Genomic DNA, 10,650 nt, shown 5'->3' on the forward strand with positions numbered 1-10,650 from the left:
CACCTTAAATATGTTTCAGAAGCCAGTAACTAGTTTTACTTGCTGGAAGTTAGATTAATGTTATTATAGTTAATAAGGTATTGCCACCCTATTGCTGTTGCAATGTATACAAGAATGGCAGAAAAACAGAAAAATCACTGACTTAATGTTAATTCCTCATACTTCAGGCTTGTAATTTGAGGGTTGTATCAGCTCAATTTACATTTACATCAATTTTACATATTACATAGTATTGCAAATATTGTAGATATTTACATCAATAATATTTTTTACATATAACACAACATTTTTTACATTTACATTTTGCTTATCTTGAACTATGGGTAGTTCTTTGCAATTGTTGGTTAGTTTGAAGTTTATTTAAGCTCCAGTTAGCCACACAGTTATCAGTTCCAAGGGTTCTTTTCCAGGTTGATGCTGCTTACCAGCAGAGTAACGGTAACCTCTGTTTTGTTAGCCAAGTTGTCAGTTGAAATACTGAAGAATACCACACCCAAGACAGTAAACTGGGGATCTCCCTCCTTACATATCCTGATGTTCCCTTGGAGTGCACCTATAGCCCTTAGCACACCCATCATACCCATCATATTCCACAGTACTTACATCTTACTGGGAAGAAGTAAGTCATCAAGGAACATATGTTCGTGTTGGTACATGCATTTAAACAACAAAACTGTTCATTTGTTGGCTTTTTTGAAATCTATTGTACCAGGAGCTTGCTGTATTTTATACAGTTTTAAAGCAATCTTTGTAAAGACTTAACTTGGATCAATTTGGGGGTTGGAACTTGATGATCTTAAAGTCCTTTCCAACCCTAACTATTCTATGATTCTATAATTGCATTGTTGAAACACCTAAATACAGGTAAATTTCCAAAAGATTTTTTTCCATAGCTGTGAATGCAGGTAAAATGAGAGACTTTGTTGCCTGATAGAAAACAATTAATTGGAATAAAAGAATGAAAATAAAAGATAGCAAAAATGAGTGTGTCTGAAGATCGTAGTTACAAGTCCAAGATTCTCAGCTAGAGGATAGTTGGAAGGAGCAGAGCTGATGATAGGCAAAAAGGATTGTTGTTAGCCTTGAGGTATACCAGGCTCCGAAAGTATCCAGATCCCATAATTTTCCTGTGTTTCAATCAACACTGCTTGGTAACTGATCCAAACTGAAACTGAAGTGTCATTCCCATAATTCACACAAGTGCACCTTGAAATAGAAGTTTGTAAGGAGTCTCATCAAATTAAAAGCTTGATGTCAAATATAAAATACTTAATCCCTTCAGGTCTTCTCTTGGCTCTGTTCTCACTTCAGGTTCTCTGTTGTTTGTCACCATAAAACAGGTAATTCCCATCAGTGGTGACAGCTTCATCAGCTACTTGTCTTTCCATAAAAATTTACAGAAAAGGTGCATCTTCCTTCCAATAATCTTTACTTAAAAGAAAATTTGCAACTTCTGTAGGTAATGTAGACAAATGGAGATGAAATGTTTTATTAAGAGCCGTGCAGCCAGGTCAGAATTAGAAGGAGGATTAGACCTCAGACTCAGGTTTGAGGTCCCATGCCCTAATGTGTTTGCATTGCTTTCACAACAGCACCGTGTGGAAGAAGGCTTGCATGGCACTTCATGATGTATTCTTCAGGGGACATTTTTTTCCTAGCTTGACAAATTCCAAGCATCAGTAGACTGTTAATACGGTTTTGCTTTGAGCATAGATTAGGCAGCTAATATAACCTCATGAGTTTCTGAAAACATCAGTGCGCTTTGATGTCACTTCACACAAAAATAATACTGCAAAGTTTATTGTGGCAGATCCAGTCCTACACTGCACTTTCCTTGAACCACAGATGCAATGCTAAGAAAACTGAAAGCTATAGGTGACGTTAAGCTGGTAAAAAAAGGAATGGCTGCCTCCAAGTTATTAAACATCATTTCCCCATGTTCTCGCTGCTACTTGATAACTTGCCCTGACTGTATCCATGATTGCTTTTCATCACTTCCAAAGTTGCTTTTCTGCTTTAATTAGATAGGGAGAGTATAGATTATATGAGTCAGCCTTCATTTTCTTGAGCAGCGTGAAAGCAAAAGAGAAATGAAGTGGCTCAAGAGAAATATTTATCTGCAGCAATTTAGCATGCACTGTGAAAAGGAAGATGGAAATGTTTTGAAGGACACATGTCAATGAGTTTAAGACCCACTTGCCTGTACTTTCCTTGATAAAAATCTTTTCCTGGTACAAACGCCCATGCACCAGTGTGCAAATGGGTGGTTTGTAGTAGCTGTTAAGCGGAAACCTTCAATCCTTTCAGATTTGTGGCCGATCTAACTCACTCTGATTTCTACAGCTGACATGGCTGCCCACGTAATTTTTGTTTCATTGCTATAAATACGTATTTCACCTAGGAGCGTGAGGGGAAGGATAAGAAAAAAGCATTCCCTTGACAGGTTCTTGTTTATGAAAAAATATTGTAATGTTTAACTCCAGTATGCATGAAATGCAGAAAAGATACATGTGCTTCTTAGCAGAAAATAAGTGTAAATTCAACTCTCACCACCTCATTATCTGAGTTCACTGATTTCTGAAGGCTATTGTGTGGGGTCAGAGAAAACATCTAAGGCAAGATGGGAAAACATGGGTATTAAATAGGGCTTTTTTGTCTCTAAATTGATTACAAATTGCTGAAAGTGAAAGGGGAAAAAGAGTTTTCTTAGCTTTCTGTAGAATAATTTTGAATGTGTTTTAGAACAAATATGTTTTGCCACATCACTGATGCTAATTCATTTAAGGGAAATAATAGAGTGCTAGGAAGGAAATAACACTGATATTTAGTGTTCCTCACCCCTATTATATTTTTTTTATGAATCAGGGCTCTCAAGAAAGTCCTAAGGGTTATTTGGGAGTTAGGAAACGAAGGAAGAAGCTGAAAGCATATGCTAAAACCTGTTAAGATTGTGATCAGTTCTTACTCACACCAAGTTCCCTAAATGAAGCTGAGTCGAAGAGAAGCGAGATAAATAGCATAAGATTACAGCTGGAGGTTCTGGTTTCAGTCCCAAACATGAATCCAGATTGCTTCATTCAGTGCTGCCAAGTTCAAGCTTTCAAATTCGCTAGTCAACCACCCAGTATCACAAGACACCTTAAGAGTGCTGAGGTGCCAGAACATCCCAGAGATTGCCTTTAGCTTTATTTAAAACTTCCTTTGGGGCATCCTCTTCAAATCCTTCTGAACACTTATCTGTGCCAAAACCTTCCTTAAATGTTCAAAAATATATTGCTCTAAAATACTTGGTTTTACAAAATAAACATTGTGTTAATCCATTTTTGCACGCTAAAAATGTCAGTCATTGCTATCTGACTTCTTCCTAACTACTTGTGAGTAAGGATGGAGTTTTCAGGTACATAAACTGTCCATTTCCACCTCTTTTTTGCACTTTCTTAAATTCCATTTAGTTCTTACAGGTAATCTTCTAGTGTGCTAGGAGGCTCCCTAAGTCTTGCGTTTGTCCCCAGAACCTTCCAGAGTGGGTTCAAGGCTCCTCGTGAAACCAACAAAGGAATTTTAGAAGAGATCTTAGATGTGGCCCTGGAATTGATATATATGAAATTGTTGTCCAGTCTCTGACATTAAATCTGAATGCAGCCCTGAGCTCCATCAGTTTCTATTGTCAGTCTGGTCTTTCAGCTAGGCATTTCAGGACACCAGACTGTTGTGGGACTGTACTTCTCTTCTATAGCCTGCAGCGTGTCCTACTTAGCACTGACAAAATGTAACTAGTGCTAAGACCATCATAAATACTTACAGGTCATACGTAGTATGAACATTCAATTCCTGCTGACATCATATGTAAAGTCTGGTAGTTTTAATGTATGTAGAGTGGTAACCTAAACTACTCCCTTAAAAAAAAAAAAAAGTTGTTTAAACAAAATACATGCTTTTTCCCTGGTTTCTTTATTAGGAAAATGATTTCCTTATTTCTAGTTTTCCATAGTTCTCTCAGGATTCTGTTAAACCACAACAGAGTAGCTGGGGAAACGTTGCTTAAGAGGAGCAAATAACACTAACATGTGCAATTGAGAAGATTAGTTTGCTCATGGGAGTTTCACAGAGCTTGTATCAGCCCTCCCCCAGCTTCATGAGCCAAGACAGTGCAAGTGCAACCGTTTAACCAAACTGCCACATTTACAAAACACAAGGCTGGATTCTTGTAGGCACACTTGAGGAATTTGATTTGATGCGTACTAAAGCATATAATAACAGCCATCACTTTAAATATCTGTAATTTCTTCCCAGGTGTACATCACAAACACTTTGCTTTTAGTTATGACTGTGCCATTGCATTACTTTTGAGACAACGACACAGTGTTTGACTCTACCTAAGAGGCACAGACTGCCCTGTGGTTTGCTCTTGCTGCAAGCATCTCACTTTCATGATGTGCCTCTCTTTCTCCATATCCTTGTGCAGTGCTCATATTACTGTATGGGTCTTCAGCTTCAAACCCTAAACTCCTGCTCTGCCGGAGGAACTGAGAGTCCCTATATTTCCTTACTGATCAATGCATTCTTGACTGTACTTGAATTTTCCATAAAAAGAATAAGACCTAATTATGTAAGAGAATGCTGGGGTTTCTGTATGTTCCAGTATGGTTAAAAAGAGCTGAAAATTTTTCCCTTATTACAGAACTAGATTCAAAGGTAGATCTTTGCTGTTAATTCCCACAGGTTTTCAAAGCGACCTCTGCTCCACTTCCACATAGTCCATTTACTGTAGATAAAAATTAAACTGCATAGGAGGCATATCAAGTTCACCTACCTACTGGACTTGCTCCAGTTTATCAGTGTTTTCTCTTGGTCTGGGGAGACTAACCTGGAGACAGATAGTAATTCAGAGGGGACCTCAAATGCCTGATAGAGGGAAGTGATAGCAAGGGCTAGCGGCTAGCTAACAATCAACAAGGGCTATGCTCTTGCTGACGCAGCCCATGATGCAGCTGGCTTTCACCTCTGCAAGGGCACGCTTGGCTCATGTTCTACTTGCTGTCAGCCAGGGCTCCTTCTGTGAAGTTGGTTTCCAGCTGGCTGCCCCAGCCTGATCAGTTGCGTGGGATTAGTCTATCCCAGATGCAGGACCCTGCAGTAGCTTTTGAAATTTCTTATGGGATTTGTCTCTTTCTACCTAAGCCTTGACCTCCTGCCTGTACGCTGCTGTTTGGCATCTGTGAATATGCTGAGGTTGTGCTACTTCCCATTGTCCAGGTAATCAAGATATTTAAGGTACTGATGCCAGTAATAACTGTTGAGGGATACCACTAAGGACTGACTGCCGGTGGGGCTTCCTACCACCGGCTGAAAACCTTGGAGCCTGGCAGGCCAGCTGATTTTCCATCCGCCTGTCAAAACCACGTGTCACCAATTTGGTTGAAATATGAGCGTGTGAAACTGTAAAAAGCCTTGGTATAGTCAGGGTGAGAAAACAGCCACTCCTGTCCTCTAGCCAACTGAACCAGTCATTTCTTCAGGTTGGTCAGATCCAACTTGCCTTTAGTGAATGCAACCTGGGTGTTCCCAGTCATTTTACTTTTCTTCCTGTACCTATTATACATGACTTCTAGGAGGATTTTCTCCATAACCTTCCTGGGGACCAAACCTGGTCTGTAGCTCCCTGCATCCTCACAAAAGGGTAGTTTCTGCTGTCTGCTGATAAGGAAGTAAAGGAAACTTCAGCTTTTATTCACCTACTACACTAGCAGCAAATGCCTAAGAAACTATATCAGTTTGCTACTTGCTCCACCAACTCTGCACTGTTGCACAGTGCAGAGGGTAATACATGTATATGTTCTCCCCTGGGAACAAGGGCTTAATGCTCTAGGTCTGTATTTGCTTAGATTGCCTGACTATGTTTGTCCCTTCCCGCTGTTCCAGGTCTATTGGAGCTGAACATCTGCCTGAAAACAGCCAGATGGGTGTGAATCTGGACTTCATCAGTCTCTACTGCTGTAGAGCAGTGCTACTGAAAATTATTAGACCAAAAGTCTTCTGTTGCCGTAGAGCCTTCGTTAGTTCTTCTAAATATATGGGTGAATGTCGGAGTGGGAGTCGGGCCCGGAGTAACGACGCAACCTCAATATGAGTATGATCGTCCTCCTCTATTGTCTGCATACGCAGTGCTTATATAGGATTTAAAGTAAGCCGCGCCTAAAGCAAAGTTATCATTGGTCCCCAACAACTGTCACGCGCCACGGTCTCTCTTCTGATTGGTGATCGCCTGCTGTCACACACCACGGTCTCTCTTCTGACTGGTGATCGCCCGCTGTCAAGCGCCACGGTCTCTCTTCTGACTGGTGATCGTCCGCTGTCACACGCCACGGTCTCTCATCTGATTGGTGATGGCAAGCTGTCCACAGGGTTGCTTACATTGCTCAAGCAAGATGTACTTCTGGAAAGTCCCCGGGGCACTTCTGCAAGAGTTGTTTACTGTTCTCAGCTAAAGGCGTTCAAGAAAGGTCAAGAGCCAGGGCTAGGCCCTGGCCTTTTCCCTTACACCCTAAAGACTGGGTTGCTCACTCCAAGGAGTGCAGGTCTTCCTCTGTCATGCAACCATCCTTCCACAGGTGAACACTTAATTCTTTTGTCTTTGATGCAATCTTGTTCTATTAATTTATTTCTTAAGCAGCTTTGTAACAGGAGACTATTTCCTTACTGCCATTCAAAACCACCACCTTACACAAGCAGCAGCTGTCTTGATGCCAGAACCACAGGGCCACATTAAGTTGCATTGCAGGTGGTTTCAAATCTCATTAAAACAGTCACCATCATCTGCTGACCCTGAATCTTCTAATTTTGGGCTTACTTTAAAAATGGTAATCAATGATGTTAATTATAGGTTGTCATAGGCACAGGGAATGCACTCATCTCCCACCAGACCATCCTCACCATTGGCAATAGCTTAGGGATGTGAAGTTTTTAGACTTTTGAAACTGGGTTCTGAGGGGGCTTCTTATGATTTTGAAGAAGTCTGTAATGCCTTTTATCATCCTCATTGTAGTTCAGTCCTGTTCTAGACATTCAAGAGGATTTAGAGAAAGAAATTGGGCCTTTCAGTCATTTTTGCAAAGATAATGAAGATGTATTCAGCTCCTGGCAGCCAAAGTACAGGGGAAGGATTTGGAATTATTCTGAACACATTTTTCTATTTCCCTCAGAAACAAGGTCAGGAGAGATTATTGTTTTATTGATTTGTTCTTTACTCATCTTTGAAGTAGTGTCAAGTCATCACGACAGAAACGCAACAGAGTTTGGAGAACAGAGAATGAGGAAGAGAATCAGTCAAGGAAGAACTTGCTAGGATTTCACCATGGTAATTTCACAAATGCCACTTTGCAATTCATCTATTATTCTCAAAATAGCTCTAATGTACTCTGTAGTTCACACAGAGAGCAGGAAAAAATTGTATTAATCACAATGCAATGAACTGCTGGCTCCTAGATTAAAAAAAAAAAACAGAAACTAGAGACTGAAAGACACTGGGGAAGAAACTGGCCTTCAGAAATGCTGAATATTAAAGTCATGTATTACTTTTAATTAAGATCCAAAACTGCCAATCAAGCTCAAGTCTTTGTTGTGTAAAGTACTGAGAAGATACACACCAAGAGATGGGGCATAGTCTCTGAAACACACAGGCAGGTGTCACTGAGGCTTTGACACACCAGATACAGTATTTTGAACTCAGTAATGCATACGTAGCTCAGGAACTTCTACAGTAAGCAAGAGGCCGTAAATGCAGTAGGCAGTGTCTGTTGGAAAGAATCCATCCATGCCCCTATCCATCCATGTCCCTGTGCTCTCTTCTATGGGATTTGCAGCCATGTTAAGCCTCAAGCCACCGAAATATGGTGCTGCTGCCTACCTACAGATACCAACCTTACAGTTGCCACCTGGCATTAAGTTCTGAAGCTTCATAACTTCAATTTCCTCTGCAACAACGGTATGATAGACCTTTTTTCAAAAAGAGAAGCTGGTGCTTGCTGTGATACAATTCCTCTTTATGGGGTCTAAGAGAATGCCGTATACATTTCTAATGAAGTAGAGAATCCACAACACAAACATGAAAATGGAAAAGCTTTCCTCTGTACCTCAGTTTATGCAAGAGCAGGCACACATAACATTTGCTCAAATGGTTAAGTCTCCTCATTGCTTTGGGCTGCAATTAAACTAGCTTTAACTATCATTGGCTTACTAATGCCTTAGCTCAGGCTTGAACTGACAGCACAGATTTCTGCTCTCCAATCTGAGACAGAACAGATTTTAAGAGCTCCATAAAGTCAAGTAGTAAATGCATAGTGCTGCATGACTTTTTAGATGGCCTTTAATAAGGCCTTTTAACACAAAGGTTTTTATTTTCATTTTAATTTTATTTAGAATTAAAAACCAACAAACAACCAACTCTGAATAGGTACAAACTGTCTGTTAGCACCAAAGTAATTCTAATGAGTATTTCCTCCTTAAGTGGTAAAATAGAGAAAGTTGTAAAAAACCCCAGCCAGCCTGGAGAGGAAACAGCTGCTACATATCCATGAAATATTGTGGGACTACTGCCATCTTCTGGGACATGAAACAAAGGCACATCAATATTAAACAGTATACTCTCATTTGCAAGAACAGACAAGGTTTAGGGTTTAAGACTCAGAATAGAAAGAAATTCTTGAGGGCTGGCACATTTGCCCATATCATATTCCATTTCTTCACAATTTACATATTTGACTCCTAAAAACTAGTTTTATAAACACAGGGAAATTATGCTCCTTTAATGTCAGTTGCAGGGCAGAGAGTTGTAAGCACTTGTTGCATTCTACTTCTGAGAAGTTTCTCAGAGTGACTGCATGGGAATAGTGTAACATTTGCATTTATATCACACTGATTGGAGTGCCTTGTTATGGTTCACGATAAGGGCTTCCTGAAGTATTGTTATATATTATACACACTTGTAACTCAGTAGATGTGTTTCTGTGTGATGCGTTTTGTGGTAGCTTTATTGCATATTTCAGGCTTTTTCTTCTTCATGAAGGACTCTAAGCAGTAAGAGAGTTGGATTCATTTATTCATTTTCATTTTCTAACTTACAGCATGTTCCATGGGCTTGTTGAGGCCCTGGATTGACTATGAACAGAAAAGTCTGTCATAGGAGCTCAACACTCAGTGTATAAGCTATGAGTGGTTTTGTCATGGCTGACCACAACGGACTGTTCCATATTTCAGCATGGGAGCATGATCAGGAGGCAAGTAAAAAAAAAATCACATAGCACCAGGCTTCTCAGGGATGAGTTAGACTTTAGGACCACCGAAAATAAACACTTAATAATGAATATATAATTTTCAAAATTAGAAGTTAACTAAATGAATAAATAAATAGGACCCTTAATTCTCCAAGTGATACATCGCTCCCTTTCAAAACAAACTGCAGCTCCTGCCCAAGCTGAAGTTCTCAAACAGCCACCTATTAGATTAAGCTATTTAATACACACACCTGATACTGAAGGAATATAAAAACACTTCTGCCTACCCTCTTAAATATTAGCTTGTTTCATAACTCGACTTGTGATGTTTTTATTTATTTCACCAATTTCTCCCCAGTCTCTGTCCACTTCATGTTGGATGCCTCCCAGCCTGAAATTACAATTGACTTCTGGGCTGGTTTTTGCAGGATAACACAAGCAAAGAAAGAAAAAATGTCACCTGGTCAAAAGTGCTGCCCTCTAGGGGTGTGTGGCAGGAGAATAACTGCTGCCATCTTCCCACAGCCCAGCAAGATATATGAGATCTCCGGTGGCCTTTGGGACAGGGCTACCAAATGCATGTCATGTGAGTTGTAGAATACTTGGCACCCTGCCTTGGGTTTATCTTTGCTGTTAATACCAGCCATCAATCTTGTTCCTCCCGAGGCTGACTGTTCCTATGAGAAATTGCTTTACTTCTGCTCACTCATTACCTCTCACTCATAAAGGACGATTTTATACTGTCGGCACAGCTATATCAGCCTGTTGGCTCAGCAGAAACCACATATGTCTTGAAGAAGTCCTCCACATTAAGATAAGGCAGCAAAGGAAAGATGCTGCAGAGCCTTCAGGTAATCTGGATGTGAGTTTATAATTGGCAAGTGAAATACACCACTCTCCAGTAACAATTAACAAATAAAACATCTGGGAAAAGACCTGTGCAACATTTAACTGTTGCTAAGATCCCATTTTGTTAAAAACCCCAGCATGTTTCCACATTTTATCATGCCAACTAAAATGAGATACAACCTGGCAATTCTGAGCAAGGTAGTTTATTAGTTACATGATGTAGTTTCTATAATATGAATCTCGTTCCTGTGATGTCCCACTGTTCCACCATGATGTTTTTACTATGACAATCCAGAGAAAACAAAATCCATGTTCCATGCTTGTCCTTTGGCACGATTGAGTAGAAATTGTGTTTAATATTCATAATACTGCATTTATACTACTTGCTTCATTTTCATCTCTGTTCAACTGGGGCTGTTTAATGTGAGAACCATGAAAAAAAAAGTTTCCATCAGTTTTTATATCAAGCACTGATTTTGCTTGTGGTGAATAGTACTTTTCAGAGCATAAGTTCCATAAAACTGTGGAG

The sequence above is a fragment of the Neopsephotus bourkii genome, unplaced genomic scaffold (assembly GCF_033783945.1).
Source record: "Neopsephotus bourkii isolate Nb327-2 ecotype Australia unplaced genomic scaffold, CSIRO-AGI_Nbou_v1 NB_1248, whole genome shotgun sequence".
Lineage (NCBI taxonomy): Eukaryota > Metazoa > Chordata > Aves > Psittaciformes > Psittacidae > Neopsephotus > Neopsephotus bourkii.